The sequence below is a fragment of the Eumetopias jubatus genome, unplaced genomic scaffold, assembly GCF_037043125.1.
Source record: "Eumetopias jubatus isolate StellerSeaLion01/CBP00866 unplaced genomic scaffold, mEumJub1_p1.0 scaffold_23, whole genome shotgun sequence".
Lineage (NCBI taxonomy): Eukaryota > Metazoa > Chordata > Mammalia > Carnivora > Otariidae > Eumetopias > Eumetopias jubatus.
This window is the reverse complement of record NW_028274829.1, coordinates 454,938-473,995: the sequence shown is the minus strand read 5'-3', so window position 1 is coordinate 473,995 and position 19,058 is coordinate 454,938. Positions and strand designations below refer to the sequence as shown.

The 19,058-nt window shown below is 37.7% G+C and overlaps 1 pseudogene; it reads left to right on the top strand.

The window, feature by feature from the left end:
• Nucleotides 1-18,294: 18,294 nt before the first annotated feature.
• Nucleotides 18,295-18,678, top strand: LOC148162049 (NADH dehydrogenase [ubiquinone] 1 alpha subcomplex subunit 1 pseudogene; annotated as a pseudogene).
• Nucleotides 18,679-19,058: the final 380 nt, after the last annotated feature.

Sequence of the window (19,058 nt, the reverse complement as noted above, 5' to 3'; positions counted from 1 at the left end):
TGAGAAGCCAAAGTCACGTTCCAGGAGAGGTACAAGACTGGTAAGAATAAATGGTTTTTCCTGAAGGTGCAGTTTTTATTATTATTATTTTTTAAAAGATTTTATTTATTTTTGAGAGAGAGAGAGAGAGCTCTTGAGAGTGTGTGAGAGGAGGAGAGCAGCAGACAGAGACAATCTCCAGCAGACTTTGTGCTGAGCATGAAGCACAGGGCTCAATCTCACAAGCCTGAGATTATGACCTGAGCCAAAATTAAGAGTTGGCCTCTTAACCAACTGAGCCACCCAGGCATCCTGAAGGTGCAGTTTTAGGTCTATTTTGTTTCTCTGTTTTGTAAAAATACAAAAAAAAATTTCTTTAAAAGAGTGTGCTGTGCTGTTTAATGTCTACAAATTGTGGATTTTCTGGTTTGCCTTCTGCCTTTCTAATTTTATTTCACATAGAAGAAGGAATTTGTATAATTTTAACCTTTGTTAAAATTTGTGCTCAAAATATGGTCTATCCTGGATAATGTTCCACATATACTTCAGAACATAGGTATTTTGTTGTTAGGTAGAGTATTCTGTATGTATTTGTTAGAGCTAATTGTTTTATACTATTGCTCATATTTTGTATTTATTTATTAATCTTGTAATTGTTCCATTCATTATTTAAAATTTGGTACTGAGTCCCCAACTACTATTGCATAACTTTCTATTTCTCCCTTCAATTCTATCAGATTTTGCCTAATATATTTTTGGGTTCTGTTTTTAAGTGTGACATGTTTATAACTGCAATATCTATTTGATTAGTTGACCACTTTATCAATAAACAATGCCCTTCTTTGTCTCCTATAACAAAATTTAACTTGAATTATTGTCACCATTTGTATAGACTTCCTGTTTTCTTTTGTTCATTATTTGCATGTGATGTCTCTTTTCATCCTTTCACTTTCATCGTACTTGTAATATAGGCCCTAAAATGTAGACAGCATATTCTTGTATCCCTTTTTAAAAAAACTATTTTCCAATATCTACCTTTTATTTGACCAGCTTAATTCATTTATATTTAAAATAATTACCGATAATTACTTATTCTTGCCATTTTGTTATATGTTTTCTATATATCTTAGATGTTTTTTGTTCCTTAATTCCTCTACTACTCACCTTTATTTTTGCATTTAGTCTTTATCCTCTTCTCCTCCTTCTTGTTTTTCTTCTTCTCCTTCTTTTCTGAATATATATTAAATGTATTTTCTTTGTGACTACCTTAGAGATTACAATCAATACCCTAAATTTATAAAAATTTAGTTTGAATACCACCAACTTAATTTCAATAGTATACAAAAAAGTGGTTCCTATATATCTCCATCCCTCCCCTTTAACATTATTGTCATGGATTGCATCTTTTATTTGTGTGCCCGTTAATATAATTGTTTTATGCATTTACTTTCTAAATCAAATAGTAAATACGAATCAAAATTACAATGATACTGGCTTTTATATTTACCTACATAATTATTTGGAGTTACCATCTAGTATTATTTCATTTCAGTCTCAAGGACTCCCTCCTTTAACATTTCTTGTAGGGAATGTTTACTAGAAACAAGCAGTTTTGTATTTAGGAATGCCACAATTTCTCCCTCATTCTTGAATGACAGCATTGACAGATTCAAAATCCTTGGTTGAGATATTTTTCTTTCAACATTTCAAATATGTTATGACACTGCCTTATATTCTACATGATTTCTCATGGGAAATCAGTTGCTAATCTTATTGAGGATGACTTCTACATGAAAAGTCCCTTCTTTCTTACTGCCTTCAAGGTTCCATCTTTGTTTCTGTCTCAATGGGTATATCTTTGAGCTAATCTAACTTGGTATTGGCTCAGCCTCTTAGGTGTGTAAGTTCATGTTTTTAATCAAAATTGGGCATATTATTTTTCTGCCCTTGATCTCTCCTTCTTCCGGGACAGATAATGCATATAATGGTCTGCTTGATGATATTCTGCAGATCCCTTACACTCGCTTCAATTTTCTTTTTTCTTTCTGCTCCTCACATGGATAATTTCAAATACCCTATCATGAAGTTTGCTCATTCTTCTGTTCAAATCTGCTCTTGAACTCTTCCAATGAATTTTCACTTCATTTATTATAGCTTTTAGCTCCTGTTTTTATTTTAATAATTTCTATAGCATTATTGGTATTTCACTTTTGTTTTTTGTTTGTTTGTTTGTTTGTCTTGTTTGTTTGCTGTTTTTAGGAAAATAGGGCATTCAAAAGTGTCCATTAACTCAAAAGTGTCAGAGATAAAGAAAATTGTTCAGACATTGTTGTCCTGATTTCTTTTAGTTCCTTGCATATGCTTTCCTTTAGTTCTTTGCAAATATTTAAGATAATTATTTTAAAGTCTAAAAAAATCTAATATCTGCATTATTCAGACAAGTTAGTTTTGACTTACTCTGTTTTCTTTGATTGGGCCACACTTTCCTGTTTTGTTGTTGAAAAATTGAATTTGAATACCACAAATGTGGCAAATTTGAAGTTCAAATTTTCTCCCTGCTCCCAATTTTGCTGTTCTTGAGTGCTTAGGCTTAGATTATGTTCAGCCTGTGTTCTGACTGATATTTCCTAAAATGTTAGTAACTTAAAAATAAAAGAAGAAAAAAACAAACAAAACAAATAAACCAAAAACACTCGTCCCAGACATTTTCTTTATCTCTGACACTTTTGAGTTAATGGACACTTTTGAATGCCCTATTTTCCTAAAAACAGCAAACAAACAAGACAAACAAACAAACAAACAAAAACTTTCATCTCAGCTTTCCCCTTAGGTTTTAGGTGGTCAATTGCATGAATCAATTGTAGTCTTTTGCCCCAGGAGACTGCAGAATTTGCAGTATTTCTAATTGCCTTACAATGTGTTCAAGCAACGCCCTCTACTTTTCCCCAGAGTAGAAAGTTCCACTTTAGGTGAAACAGAGATGAGCTCCTTTTATCAGTCCTTTGACTAGCCCCAGACAGGTTGGAATAGACATTGATAAAAATTTGTGAAAACGTCCGCTCTGCTCTTTTGGATCCAGGGACGAGGAACAGAGCTGCTACCACTTTAAGGTTACTGCCATGCTTGAAAGGAGGTAGGAAAAGGGAAAGGAAAACTACTAAGCTTTCCTACCATTTTAAAGTTGTCTTTTTTACTGATTCAGGTCACTGTTTTCTAAAATTCTGAGAAAGTTGGTTCTAACCATTCTGGTTGTATTTTTACATTTATATGGAAAGGATAGCAGTTTGGAGATCCTAAAAAAAGAGTTTGGTGGTTCTATGTCACCCTTTTGCTGATATCTGAGTTTCAATGATATACTTCATAATTGAACATAACTACAGTGGTCTTTTATTTAAATCCCAGTTGGTTAACATATTGAGTCGTAATAGGTTCAGGTGTAGAATTTAGTGGTTCAACACTTACATACAAAATCCAGGGCTGATCACAAGTGCCCTTCTTAATATAACATCACCTATTATATGCTTCATACTACCCACTCCCTTTCAGTAACTGTGTTTGTTCTTTGTAGTTAAGTCTATTTTCTGCTTTGCTTCTTTTACCCCCCAATGTTCATCTGCTTTGTTTCTTAAACTCCACATATGAGTGAAATCAGATGGTATGTGTCTTTTTCTGACTTATTTTCCTTAACATAATATTCCTTAGCTCCAAATGTGTTACTGCAAATGGTAAGATTTCATTCCATTTATGACTAATATTCCATTCTTCCATGTTTTCTCAAGCTCATCAAGTATCCTCATGATTGTTGCTTCAAATTCTCCACTAGGCATGTTACTTATATCTGTTTTGCTTAGATATCTGGCCATTACCTTATCTTGCTCTTTCAGTTTGTGATGAATTCCTCAATCTTGGCATTTTGTCTAGGTTTCTGTCTTTTTCTCTGTGTTAGAAAAGCCTGTTACATCTCCTGCCCTTGAGAGTAATGTTCTATGAAGAAGGGGTCATATAGTGCCCAGGGCCTAATGCTTCATGGGATTGTCTCCAGTGTGCTGTGTGCACTTTGCTATTGTGTTGACACGGCTGTATCCTTCAGGCCAGGTATCTGGCCATGACTAATTGTAAGTCTTTCTTTTGGAATGAATTCCTCCAACTTCACGTTTTGTCTAAGTCTCTGTCATCTCTGTGTTAGAAAAGCCTGTTATGTTTTCTGCTCCTGAGAACATGGCTTTATGTAGAAGAGGTTGTATAGTGCCTAGGGCCTAGTGCTTCAGGGAGTGTCCCTGCTGCATGCAGTCTGCTCCTGTGTCTTGGCTGCTCTGTCCTTCAGGCCATCTGCAGAGGCTCTTCTTGCCTTCAATGGGCAGTGTTTGGATCTTGGCCACAGTATGGCAAACTTTAACTAGGTGTCCTCTGGTCTGCTTCTCAAATGATATTTGGTACTACTTCCACTAGACTGAAGTCTTGCAGAATTCTGTGATTGGTAGACATAATGCATACAAAGGTTTTTGGGCTGGTCTTTTAGGGAAGGGGACTACTGCACAATGACTTAGGCACACTTGCTCGAGAAATGCAGTACCGGCAGATCACAGGGGGTCAGGATTTGGTGGAAACAGGTTAGGCAGCCAGTGTTGTTGTTGTATTGTTTACTGAAGTTGGTTTATGCTGAGGGACAGGGGGAGAAAAATGGTGCCAGCCAGCTCCTTTGTCCCTGGAGTGGGCTCTCTGTGTTTGCTGCTCTCAGGAATGCACTCCTAGAAGAGTGAATAATTTCCCTTCATGTGTTCCAGGTATTATTCAGATTGCTATTTCCACACTGTCTTTGGGTTCCTTGGCTGACTGGGCAGTGCAGTGCAATTTGGGCTCTATCCCTGCCAAGCCTGCTAACTTTTAAATCCTACACTTTAGAGGCATGCTGTGGTAGGACCTGCAGTGATCTTCTGGGGGAGGGTCTCACCCCACTGGAATGGATGCAGGTTTGGCCAGGAAGAGCAGTCGTGCCAGAGCACAGGGGCATGGAATTTGTAGCAAAGCAGGCTAAAGAGCCAGTGTTTTGATTAGCTGCCTTCAGCACGTAGTTCTGTTACTATGCAGGAGGGCTGGGGGAAGGAAATGGTACCTGTAGGTCTTTTGTCCCCAGAGAGGCATCTCTGTGAATGCCACCTCTCATAGATGCATTCCAAAAAGAGCAAAAAGTCTCTCTCCATGTGCCTTAGGTGATCCTCAGATAAGGCCATCTGCCTTGGAGTTGCTTGCCTGCCTTCTCTCCAGGAGCAGGGCAGAACCTCAGGGTTCTATCCCAGCCAAGCCCATGGACCTCTAAAACTTCAGTCTTTGAGTCCTGCTGTTTGCAAAAACTCACGAAAATCTGTTTCTCTCATTTTCCTAGCCAATGGCTTTGGGGAAGTGTTCTCCTTGTGAGTATTCCTGTGTGCTCCACTCTCTCTTGCCTTTCCCCACAATCATGGTTCCCTCCTCTCTGTAACACCCATGATCTGTTTCTACCCTAAACCTCATCTCTGCCATCCTACCTTCCTTAATGTGGCTTATTCTCTCCCTCTTACTGTGTAATTTTTCTGTCTGTTCTCAGGTTGATTTCTTGTCTGTTGAAAATGATTTTATAGTTATCTACTTATAGTTGAAGGACAAGAAAAGCCTAGGGCCCTCCTACTGTGCTGCCATTTTAGCTCCCTTCTTCGGAGCATAACCATAGGATTCTTAAATGAGGTTTATTTTCCCCTTACATTGCCTTATTTCCTATAACTTCTGCTAATAAAGTATGATTAAGATACAAATCAGCTCCAGTAAAAGTGAAATACCTTAGTAATCTGTTCTTAAATGAAATAGTTTCTTATTATTAACCGGACTATATAAATGACATATTTTATATTGCTTACTATTACATAAGAATTTCATTTAATCCTTGGGTCAAATAAGGAAAATTCCATGACAAGCATAAAATATATTTGTCGCCACAAAAAAAATTCCATTTTCTCAAAATTTGACAGTGGCAATGTTGAACATATTATATATTTTTCCTTATATTTATTCATTAAGGAGATTCACTGCACAGTTCTCCTGAAGTAGTAGCTACTGATTTGGACATAGGATAACCCACATTTGAATTTTCCTATCAATCATTCTGGGACACTTCTTGACTCCATTTTAAGGTGGTTGACAATGTCATGTAAATAAACAATACAGCTTGGGGTACTTGGAAATCACATGGACATTTCATCCCAAGATTTCACATTTTGAAGCAAGATATATATAGAACACAGGAGGCTGAGGGAGGATTCTACCCTAATATTTTACAATAAGCTATCAGGAAAATGGCCCCAAAACATTACTTATCTATCAACTGATGAACAGAGAAACTAAATGTTAAATAATCAAATATTATTAACAATGAAAACAAATGAAGTATTGATGTGCAACATGACCTGAACCATGCAAACATGGTTTGCTGAACAAAGATGTTTGTGAAAGAAGACCACAGATTCTATGACTCCATTTATATAGAATGTCTACAACAAGGAAATATTCACAGAAAAGAAGGTATATTAGTGGTTGCTTAAGGATGGGGTAGGGAGGGAGAACAAAGGGGAGACATCAAGTAACAGTTGTGGGTAGGAAGCTTTTTAATATTTTATAATATGAGCTTTTTTAATATTTTTAAACAAAAATATATTAAATTAGATTTTGGACATAATTGTACATACCTGGGAATATATTTAAAAATCATTATATGTACATTTTAAATAGGTGAACTGTATGATATTTGGATTATACCTCAGTAAGAATGTGAAGTAAAATTAAGGGGTTATGATGAAAATATGAGACCATCAATTTTAATTTACACTCATTCCATTTAATTTCTTTGTTAAATTGTGTTATTTTAGACTTACTTTCCCTTCAGAACACCCTATTCAGTTACATTTACTTGTTTTCTATTTAGTTATTTTTTTATCTTTCTTATTTTAGAAAAGCTACAAAAATATTAGAGTTCCCATATACACTTCACCCAGCTTCTTCTTATGTTAGTATCTTACATAACCAGAAAACAGTTATAAAAACTAAAAAAATTAACCTCAATATAACTATTACAAATATTTAGTAAAGAGCAGAGGTTGTTTAGATTTTGCTGGTTTTTCTAATGTTCTTATTTGATCCAGGATCCAACCCAGGATCTTACACTACATTTAGTTGTCACATCTCCTTAGTCTCATGCAACTTGAGACCGTTCCTCATTCTTTTCTTGTTTTTCATTACTGACTCTTTTGAAGAGTACTAGTCACATATTTTGTAGAATGTCCCTCCTTTGGATTGTCTGATGATTCCTTTAGATTCAATTGAGGTTTTGCACTAGTGGGATATATTAGCGGAAATATATTCCCAAGGGGGAAAATGGAGGGAATTTTGAGTAGCCAAGCTCTCAGCAATCGGAAGAATATCATGTACTTTTCATTTGCAAATTCTGAAGGTACAGAGAGGCTAAGTGCTTTGCCCCCCCAGTGCACTGAAGCAAGGCTGTGCTCAGACTCAAATATGGATCTTCCAACAGTTGTACAAAGTGGCCTTGAGTTTCAAAACTCAGGTTCAAAAACAGGCTCTATCACTTATTGGTTCAGTAAACTTGGAAAAGGGGCTTATTGTTTCCATGTCTGTTTCCTGATTCTTAAAAAAAGAGATAATAAACTTTATAGAGTGGTTTTAGGATTCAATGGTTTAATCCATGTTAAGTAATTAAAACAAAGTCTGACACACAATTAGCCCCCTAGGTATATTGTTTACAATTTTGATCATGATTAGCATTAGAACCCAGCTGCTTTATTCTAAATGCTAGGATTTTCTCCCTAATGAATGATTAAACATCATACATTTATATTTAAAAATGTATTGTTTTTGCTTGAATCTGAAGTATTCTGTCCTCTTCATATTTCATCATCAAAATACCAACTTCCCACTCATTACATTGTATTTGGTCTTTTCAAATGAAACACAGCCTTAAAATAAAGAGACCCAGACTGCTTTAAGTGACAAAAAAGATTTAATTGCAGTAGGAAATTCAATATGACTTCTAATGGTGCACTCCCTGGTCTGTAGAGAAATAGAGGCTAAGTTAAAATGCTTAGTTAAAAAAAAAGGTGGGAAAGCAAATATCAAAGACTTTTAGAAAGATGACCAATTTTAATTTACTCCAGAAGTTCAACAATTTAAAGAAGTTTTTGCAAAGAATCCTTACCATGATTATGAGACATGAAAAGAGCTGGCAGAACGATTCAAATGAGGCTTGGGTAGACCTGATACAAGTTAAAGTTTTCACTAATATACTTCCCTTAAATTTGAAGATCACTGATATTTACTGAAGCAGGAAAAATGGATTTGATTAAGAACAAAGAATATCAAATGGTTTTCCCAATGGGAAAGGGACTTTTCCCTCATTGTAAAAGCAAAATACATACAGTAGAAAATAAGGAAATGTAGAGACATCTAAAGAAAACCTTAAAATAAAATTAGTATTTTCATATTTCAAGAAAATTGTTTTAATGTTTTGTAAATACAATACTCATTCTAAATAACAAATTGTATATATTATGAATGGATTTAAATATAATTACATAAAAGTGCATAGTACAAAGAATTTTATAGATGAAGTACTTCTTATATTAGAATATAAGCTGCAAATGGACAGGATCAGTCTATTTCTATACAAAGTTCATTCATACAATTATTATTATAATTACTGAGTAATTGCTAAAGTATCAGGCAAAATCCTGCACATTGTAATGCATCTGGGAAGAAAATAGACAAAATTCTCACTCTTATACTCTAGTGAACGGGAAGATGATATATAATAAACAAATGTAAATGTATGATATAAAAAAGTTGTGTTAAAAATGCAACAAGCCAGCTAACAGAGTATATACTGTGTATAATTAGGAGCTAAGCATAATCAGGGATGGTACCCGCAATTTGGGGACACTCAGTCCCTTTTAGAACTGCTGCCTGATTGAGTTCCAAGCTTCTCCAATCCCACATCTCCCTTCACAAATCTCCCACGTGTCCCTTATTGGAGGAATCATCAGTCATCAGCCCTGCTCTGCCCTTGCTAGACAGTCTGTGATCCTTTAACTGTGACTTGAGGAGGAATATGTGTATTTGCACATTTGTGCAAGCTAGGGCTTGGGATTAGACATATCCCTTTTCTGCCAAAAGCCATGTCCAGTTTTCCAGCCTTGGTAGACCCTTGTCCTACTCCAGATCCTTGGCTCCCTGAACAGCAGTTCAATCTGCTGTTGTGAAGAGGCCTGCTGTTGACTCTGAAGGCATAAGGAAACTTCCACAAACCTGTGCAAGCTTAAGTACAGCACATCTACCTATAATCAATGGGGACAGTGGATGAGAGAACAGCTATTTTCCAGGGGGACCCAGCCTCTGTTATGGAGTGCTGTGTGTGCAACTTGAGTGGGCCTGTTGTCTGACAATATCTGAGGTGACATCATGCACATTCAATAATGCTGTGTACAGTTCCTGTAATAATGGACAAGCCACTGAGGCAATTTGGGAGCACCATCTCAATTCTCAAGCTAGGGGGCAAGACTGGGATTCACAGAAGTACACAGGCAAGACTATTTTCTGGGTGATGATTTCCAGGAGTGTTTCTGTGTCATTACAAGGCCTGGGTCATGGGGCAGGAGAGGACACTTCCCCGATCATACACTCCCGCAAAGGAGCTCCTTGCCGCACCCACACAGCTGCAGATCAGCTGGCAAATGCATAGCAGCAAGAACCATATCGCCTTCCTTCCGAATAAGGAATGCTCGCCATCTGGAAGAGAGATGGGGCCTTTGGAAGTTGAGGAGGGGATTGTGATATGGGACAAAACAATGTAACAAGATCTCAACAGTCTCTAAAATATACAATTAAGGCCCACCAAAGAGCACTGGGAGCATGTAAATTTTACAGGGATGCTGAGGTAGAGGGTTTCCTTAGGGTGCCCAATAAAGTATGAGTTATGCAAACAGAAAAGAGCTTAGGGGTGGGTGGACTCTATTCAGTATAGCTTCTAGGATCCAAGTTATTTCCCTAGCAGCAGTAAGAACAAAAAATAACTGTTTCAAAAACAATGTTTCTGTCCATCTGGGACTTTTGCATCATTGGATTGTATATACTTCAAAAATCACTCACCATAATTGCTCTTTTTTCCTGAAGTAGGTTAAATAAAATAAGGCCCTTGTGACCCTTTATACCTAAATATTTCATATGTATACATAAAAAGTTGCATATTTCTACATGATCACAATACTATCATCCCTACAAGAGTTAACAATTCTTCTATAACATCCAAGGCTCCCCATCTATATTCAAATGTTGCTATTCATCCCTCCAAATGTCTTTGGTAGCTGATTTGATTCAAGAAGTTTGTAAAATGAGATAATTAGAAGCAAATACCACCCCCAAAGAAACATAAATAAAGATGGAAAATTTTACCTTAATAAAGAACATCTTTTAAAAAATCAGTGGGAACCCTTTACCTGTGTGTATTTTGTTGTTTTTGTGGTTGTTGTTGTTGTTAGTTTAGAGCTTAAAGTAGGGGCAAAATAGAAATCGATTATCTGAAGCAATAATTTTTTTCCCTTCTCCACCTTTTCCTTGCAAATGTTGATTTTCTTGTACCCTCACTGTCAGCTAGGGGCAGTGGTCTACCCACCAGCACAGGTGCTGAAAAACAAAGCAGAGGAGTCTGGGAGTGAGAAGGAGATTTTAAATATTTTTTTTAAAAGACTCAATGTAGTTTTGGGAATATAAAAATGTGTGGAAAGGTTTGAAACAAACAGTCCACCAGCACATACTGAAGAGCAACACTGTGCCAAATGTTTCACATCTATCTTATTTAATGCTCAAGAAGATCCATTAAGAATTTTTCATTATCTCTGTTATATAGATAAGAAAAGTGAAACTCTAAGATAAAGTACAGTGACGCGCTGAGGTAGCTAGAATAATGCTTCCTCCCCAAGAGGTCTATGAACTAATCCCTGAAACATGTGAATTATTATCTTACATAGCAAAGGGGAATTAAGATTGCACATGGAATGGGGCGCCTGGGTGGCTCAGTCGTTAAGTGTCTGCCTTCGGCTCAGGTCATGATCTCAGGGTCCTGGGATCGAGCCCCGCATCGGGCTCCCCGCTCCGCGGGAAGCCTGCTTCTCCCTCTCCCACTCCCCCTGCTTGTGTTCCCTCTCTCGCTATGTCTCTCTCTGTCAAATAAATAAATAAAATCTTTAAAAAAAAAAATTGCACATGGAAGTAAGCTTCCTAATCATATGACCTGAAAATGTGGAGGTTATCCTAGGGTATACTGGGTAGGCCCAATGCAGTCATAACGATCCCTAGGTGTAGAAGGGGGAGGTAGAAAAAGTAGGAGTGGTATAATAAGAATACAGCCCTATGGCTTTGAAGATGGAGAAAGGCGCCATAAGCCAAGAAATACAGGCAGATAGAAAAGGCAAGATAATGGATTCTCCCCTCAATCCTTGAAAATGAACATAGCCCTAATAACCCATTTCAGGACATCTAATTTTCAGAACTGTAAGAGAATAAATTTGTACTAATTTAAGCTTCAAAACTTGTGGTAATTTTTGGCTTTTAAAATACTATTTTGAATATTTACTTTCAGCCAGTAGATATACCTTTTAAAATGTACTTAAGCTAAATATCAGTATACTTTCCTTAAAGAGGTAATAACTTACAACCAAAGAGAAGACCCACATAAAACAGGGTGACTGGCAGCATAACCACCAAGGGATAAAAAAAGTCACCAGAGGGAAAATGCTATGTAGACAGTCCACACAAAACTGGGAATTCGCTCTGTTGGCTAAAGTTTTTTAATTCAAATACAGTGATCCTTTTTCCAGTTTAAACTGTTAATTCAACACTGTAAAGGTATAATTATTTCATTTTAACAATTCTGAAAATTCTGAAAAGCAGTCAGCCCAAAAACCTTGTAAATATTACATTAAACAGTAGCATCTGAGGTGAAGAACCTAAACAAAATATAAACCACTTCATATACAGAGAGCTGATTCAAATGCTTGATTCCAAAAGTTATCCAAATGGTCAACACTGATTAAAAATATTATGATAAAAGGGATGTGGCTATTCTCCTCGGCCACTTAGCACTTTTTACTTTGAGCAACCATCTCTATCCACAAAAACCACTTTTATCTGCGGTGGTTCCTCAAATTTCAAAAGCCATCACCTGAATAATTTGTTCAAAATGATTGCTGAGCCCACCCAGCAAGTTCTGGTTAAGTAGGTCTACTGGAAAGAAACCCAAGATTTTCCTATTTCTAGCAAATTCCCAGCTGATGTTGGTGCTATTTGGGAACCGCATTTTGAAATCCACCTTATATTATATTATATTATATTTATTATATTATATTATATTATATTATATTATATTATATTATATTATATTATATTATAATGTTGTTATGTTATGTTATGTTATGTTATATTATATTATATTATATTATATTATATATTATATATATATTATATTATCCCTACCTGAAAATCAATTTCACTTGGGAAGGACAAAGCAATCTTTCCCTTATGAATAATGGAGGCTGGCCATTTCTTTTTTTTTTTTAAGATTTATTATTTATTAGAGAGAGTGAGAGAGAGAGTGGCAGAGAGCATGCATGGGGGTTCATCTCATTCCCCAGTGTGGCACCAGCAACCAAAACACCAACTGCAATGTAGAAAACACTCAGTAAATAGTTGTCAAATGAATAAATAAGCCAGTCAAAAGTGAGACATAGGGCAAGCAACCAAATTTCAATGAGGATGATGATCATATAGGAGGTAATGCTGCCTTAGTCCTATGGGTTTATTAGCTCATTTACATACATACTCACAACTCCAGAAGATAGTTACTATCACTAGCCCAAGCCTGCAGGTGAAGAAGCTTACGTATGAAAAGAAATTTGTCCAACATCACAGGCTAAAAACAGTCGAGCAAGGGATCAGAACATAGAGACAGTAGCTATGAAAATCTTCCTTTCTTTCCTTTCCTTTCCTCCCCCCTTTCCTTCCCTCCCCTCCCATACCTTCCCCTTCCTCCCTTCCTCTCACTCTCGTTCTACTTCCCTCCCTTCCCCTCCCTTCCTCCCTCCCTCCCTACCCCCCTTCCTTCCTTCCTTCCTCTGTCTCTCAGTCTCTTTCCCTCCCTCCCTTCCCCCTTCATTACTTTCTCTTCCTCTTTCTCTTTCTTCCGCCCCCCCCCCCTCAAGTCTGCAATTTTATTTCTTCTTTGGGGTTAGGGTTGAGGGGAAACAGAGATTTTAACCAAGAAATGAACATTTTTGCTGAAATTGTATCCTGAAGTTTTAAGTAGGTAGCAGAAGTAGGGGAAGAAGTGGGGAATTGGGACCTAAAGTTTCTATCCTGTTTCCATGTCTGTCCCCATGATTTCATGTCCCAAGCTAAATTACAATAGGGAAGGGAACCAGTCTACTCTTTATTTTGCTCATTAACGATCTAGAGAGGAGACAGAGAAGAGGGGGCCACTACAAGTTCTCCACAAGGAGGGGCACAAGTCCATTCATCTACTCCCTTTGCCTAAGCTATGATTCCCTAAGACCCCTACCAAAGGGTAGAAGGTTCCTATGTGCCTCCCTATCTTTTCCACAACTTTTCTGTCCAGGTGTTGCTGATGAATGGTGAGGAGGCAAGCGAAGACCAAGGCCACACCCATGACAGCCCCTTGGAATTTCCAGTTACATAATAAGGCAGCATGTCATTAAATTGGGTATTACCCGTAGACATTAGATAATTGAGCCTGGATCCTAACCACATACTGACTCCAGATTAAAGAGTCAAAGATGTAAAAAAATGTGAGAGAAAGAAATATTACAATCTCCAGCTTACATAAGCATTCAAAATACTGACAAAACATTCATGTAGTGAATGGACCCAGAGGACATTACTAAAGGGTATTTGGGCTTTTCCCAAATTTATATAAGGGGAAACTGGAACCCAAAGGAAAGTAGAGGAAAATAACATTTGTTGAACATCTAAATATATGTTGCATATGTCACCTTACTTCAAGAGAAATCCAGGAAGTTCTTAGGGTAGGAGTCTTATTCCCCAACTCTGCATTCCCAAAATATGGCATTGTTCTGCAGAACTTCCATTTAAGGTGTACATAAAAAAATATTTTTAGGACGCCTGGGTGGCTCGTTGGTTAAGCATCTGCCTTTGGCTCAGGTCATGATCCTAGGGTCCTGGGATTCAGTCCCACATCAGGCTCCCTACAGAAACTGCTTCTCCCTCTTCCTCTGCCCCTCATCCCACTAATTCTCTCAATCTCTCTCTCAAATATATAAGTAAAATCTTTTTTAAAAATGAAAAAACCTATTTTTAATTAAATATTCATGGCAAATTACTTTATTATACAATATACAGGCATCACATAGAAGATTAAACTTCACTTTGAAATTCTTTTCGAACTATCATTAGCTAGCACAAGCACTAAGTATTCCATTATCTTTTTTCTCTTTTTAGGAAAACAGCAGGAAATGCTGTCACTCTCCTCAAAGGGATACAAAGGTACTTATTACAACTGTTTAAAAAAATCCCAGCGCCAAGACCACTTCTTACAGTCTCACCACCTTTTGTCACTGCTGCAGACAAGAGTGTTGGATAGGAAGAGGAAAGTGCTGTCAAGACAGACATTTCACAGCAATGAATGAAAAGAAAATGAAAGTGTGCATAGCAGGGAAATAGGTTTACTTTATACAGGAAAGATAGGTAATATTTTATGTTTGGATTTTGAGCAGTTTTCCACCCCAGTTACTTTCAACTGTTAACATAACAGCCTCAAATAAAATGCGGCGGGTATCTTTTTCAAGCTAAAACATGCAAAATAAAAGAACAAATATTTAAAAAACAGAAAAACTGTTCACTTTTGTGATATGGTGTTTAATTTACCAACAGTAGTTTAATTTAAATTACCAACAGAAATGCAATTTTGACCTAGACCTTTCTCTCAATTCTACAACTCACAAGCATAAAACACTTATTGTTTTTGTTTTTTGGTTATGTACTGAGGAAATACCAAAAAATTAGTATTTTCTATATGTAGTGGTGCAAATTTATTAAAATTTTAAGCTAATGAATTAGAAAGCAAAATCTCATGCTGAATTTTCACATTTACCCAATGATTAATTTAACCCAATGCCTTTAGGAACTCAACTGATCTCTTTGTAGGCTACCACATTTTTCTCTGGCAAAACCTTAGAACATTCCCCATAAATACCACATTCCTTCATCTGTATGTTTATAGTACTGTATGTGTTGGGATATAACTGCTTTACTTGAGCATGTGAAAAATGCTTCTATTATACAACCACAGTATTTATAAGTTCCCAGCACTGTTGACATTACAGGGCCTTGAAGAATCCCTATATGAGCCAGCCCTCTGCTCAAATTTCAAGACCTTTCCCCTCTCGGCCTCCACGAAGTGAGGCCATCAAACCCTAAGCACTCATCCTTCTGCTGACATAGTCACTTCCCCAGCTCTCAACATGACTGAGTAACATTGAACTAAAGAGAATGACGTCTTCTGGGTCCCATTTCTCTCCACCGTAAGTCATTGCTTAACTCAAGATCAAAGTTAATGAGAATTAACTTTTATTCTTAACTCAAGAATCAAAGATAATGATAGAAAAACATAGAAACCCTTATCTCAGTGGTTGGTGAATGGATTGGGGTACAAAGTGGCAGATGCCCCCTCTAATAGTGGCCTTTGTCTTTCAACTACATTAATTGCAGTCTGAGTCCACTGGATCCACTGACAAATGCTGTGTGTTTCCACCGCTGGTAATAAACATAAGTCAAGCTCAAATGATGATAAGCAAAGTGGAAAGAGTTAATTCAGTTCATTACCTTGGGTTTCCTGGTTTGGAGGGCTCTGGAGACATCTTGGGGGAAGATACAGGGAAGGGTGACCTGGCAAGAACTTCCTCATACTGGCTTTACTACACCAGAAACAAGGGTAGTGAGAGGACAGCACCTCTCTCCACAGCGAAGTCCTGGGAGTCCACTAGTCAGTTTCATCAGACCTGCCATCAACATGGCCCCTCAGACTTACTCCCCTCCTTGTTGAAACAGAGATTTACAATGTTGGGAGAGAGGAATGGTGTGATAAGGCAGCAGAGTGTTCCTATTGTCTGCACATAAGAATCACCTGGGGAAGTTCTCATGGTTTCACACCAGATTGCTTATGGTGGGCATATGAGAACTACAGAGAATTTCTTTTTCCAAAAGCAAAAGACTTCTTTTCCATCCTCCTGAGAGTCTGCTATGGCCCAACATATTGTGCTATGCCTTCAGTGGTTTTCTAGGCCAGATACATTATTGGGACATTATCCAAAAGGAGCATACACACTTCTCAGATGTGGCTATGCAAACAAATTACCTGGGGGCTTTGTTAAACGGCAGATTCTGATGCCAAAAGTCTGGGTTGGAGCCTGAGATTCTGGATTTCCAATAAACTCTGAGGTGATGGTGATGCTATTGGTCTCAGGACCACATTTGGAGAAGCAAGGACCTCGATAGTGGTTCTGAACATAGATGCACATTGGAATTATCTAGAGATTTAAATACTACTGATGCCTGGCCCCACTGCAGATAAATGGAACCCAATGCATGGATGTGGCCCAGACATTAATTCCCTGAGAATAATATCAGAAAAATAGTGCTTAGCCACAAACTCTCCATCCTATAGTTCCTCCAGTAGCAGAGGCTAGAAGACAGAAGATATTAGATATGTATGTATGGATAATGGCCAATTTACGATCCTAGTGATGTCCTACATATATATTAGTAGTAGAACCATCCATTTAGGGCGCCTGGGTGGCTCAGTTGGTTAAGCGACTGCCTTCGGCTCAGGTCATGATCCTGGAGTCCCGGGATCGAGTCCCGCATCGGGCTCCCTGCTCAGCGGGGAGTCTGCTTCTCCCTCCGACCCTCTTCCCTCTCGTGCTCTCTATCTCTCATTCTCTCTCTCTCAAATTAATAAATAAAATCTTAAAAAAAAAAAGAACCATCCATTTAGGCAATATTTGTGTCTACTAAATCCTAGGAAAACTGTTCTGGGCATTGGGGATATGGTTGAGAACATAATGGATGTGGTCTGTATCCTCATGAAACTGAAAGTCTAGTGTGGCATTATTCAAATAATCACACAAATCCTCATGATTTTAAGGCATAACAAGTGCTAGAAATGAAAAGCTCTGAGTATAATGAGAACATGAAACATGATAGTGGTTTCACATTAAAGAACTGGGCAACACATGGTTTCTTTATTATCCAACCAATGATCATGGAATCATATAATTTAACTTAAAGTGACTTGGGGAGCTTATACTTCTATACCCTGATTTTAAAGAGAAGGAAGAGTGCTTTCAAAATCTTTACAACAGTATTATCCTGTAAAATGGAATTACACATGAAAGAAAAGCTGCTAGCCACATGCTTTTACTTAATTATTCCCAATAGTCATTGAAAAAAGAGGTAAGCTAGCCTCTTCAGTCATTGAAGGACAGGAATTAAATAAGTTACACCAAGATTCTCACCCTCAGCGCTATTAACATTTGGGGATGGAAAATTCTGTGGTTGGGGCTCTTTTATGCATTGTAAGATGCTGAATTATACTGATGGGCTCTACCCACTAAGTACCAGTAGCCCACTCCCCAGTTGTGACAAATCAAAATTTCTCCTGACATTGCCAAATATCTCTTGGGGTTCAAGGTCACCCCAGTTGAGAACAACTGACTTAGAAGGATGCTTTCTTCAAGTGAAAATATTTGCCTTGTTTAAATTAGGACCTGATAGCACCATGGAAAACTGAATACTTTTAGATAAGGAGTTTGAGAAATAGCAGATACAGGAACCTTCCCTGAACACAGCTCACAAGAAGGTGCTTATCTTATTACCCAGAAGAAGGGAGCATCCTTGTCTCCAAAGATGGAGGTATACAGGTAGGAAACTGAAGACATAGCCCTTGTTAAGTTTTCCCTCACTCTACATACTTACTTAGCTCATACCATTTTGTCCTATTACGTTTTTTGATGACTTGCAGTGGAAATTCAAACCTAGCATAAAAATGCTCAGGTTTTACCATTTCTTCAGTTCTTCTTTTCTTTATGAAGGTTGATTTGTCACATAAAACATCAAATAAAGCTGCATGCTTTTTTCTTGTTAATCTCTCCTTGTTCCAATTGAGAACTTAAAAGGACAGAGAAAGGCCGAGGCCGGGTCACCTTTACCGGGCGGGGCAGGCAGGGGCTCGGCTCTGGCAACCGCGCTGCGATGTGGTTCGAGATCCTGCCTGGGATCGGGGTCATGGCCCTGTGCCTGGTCATCCCCGGCATAGCCACGGCGTACATCCACAGGTTCAGTAACGGGGGCAAGGAAAAAAGGGTTGCCTATTATCCATATCAATGGAGTTTGATGCAAAGAGATAGGCGAGTCTCTGGAGTTAATCGTTACTATGTGTCAAAGGGTTTGGAGAATATCGATTAAGGAAGCATTTTCCTGATTGATGAAAAATAACTCAGTCATACTCATCTACCCCTTCTAGAAGGTTATGCAGTGTATTAATGTAGTGCATAATAAAAACAACCAAAAAGTAAAAAAAAAAAAAAAGGACCGAGAAAAAGATATTTTCCCTTTCCTATACACCAAAAAGGAGGATTTATCCTCCCTTTCAAAAAGATAAATCTGCTGTGGCCTCTCCATAATAGTACATATTGAAACCATCTGTGGAGGGGCACGTGGTGGCTTAGTTGGTTAAGTGTCTGACTTTGGCTCAGGTCATGATCTCAGGGTTCCGGTATTGAGCCCTGCTGCTCTCCCTGCCCCGCCCCCCTGCATAAACATGTGCTCTCTCTCTCCTCAAATAAATAAAGTTTTAAAAAAAAATCTAGGGAGCCTTTAAAATACCTATGTCCAAAAACCATATGATGTTATTCCTATATGGAATTTAGGAAACAAAACAGATGAACATAGGAGAA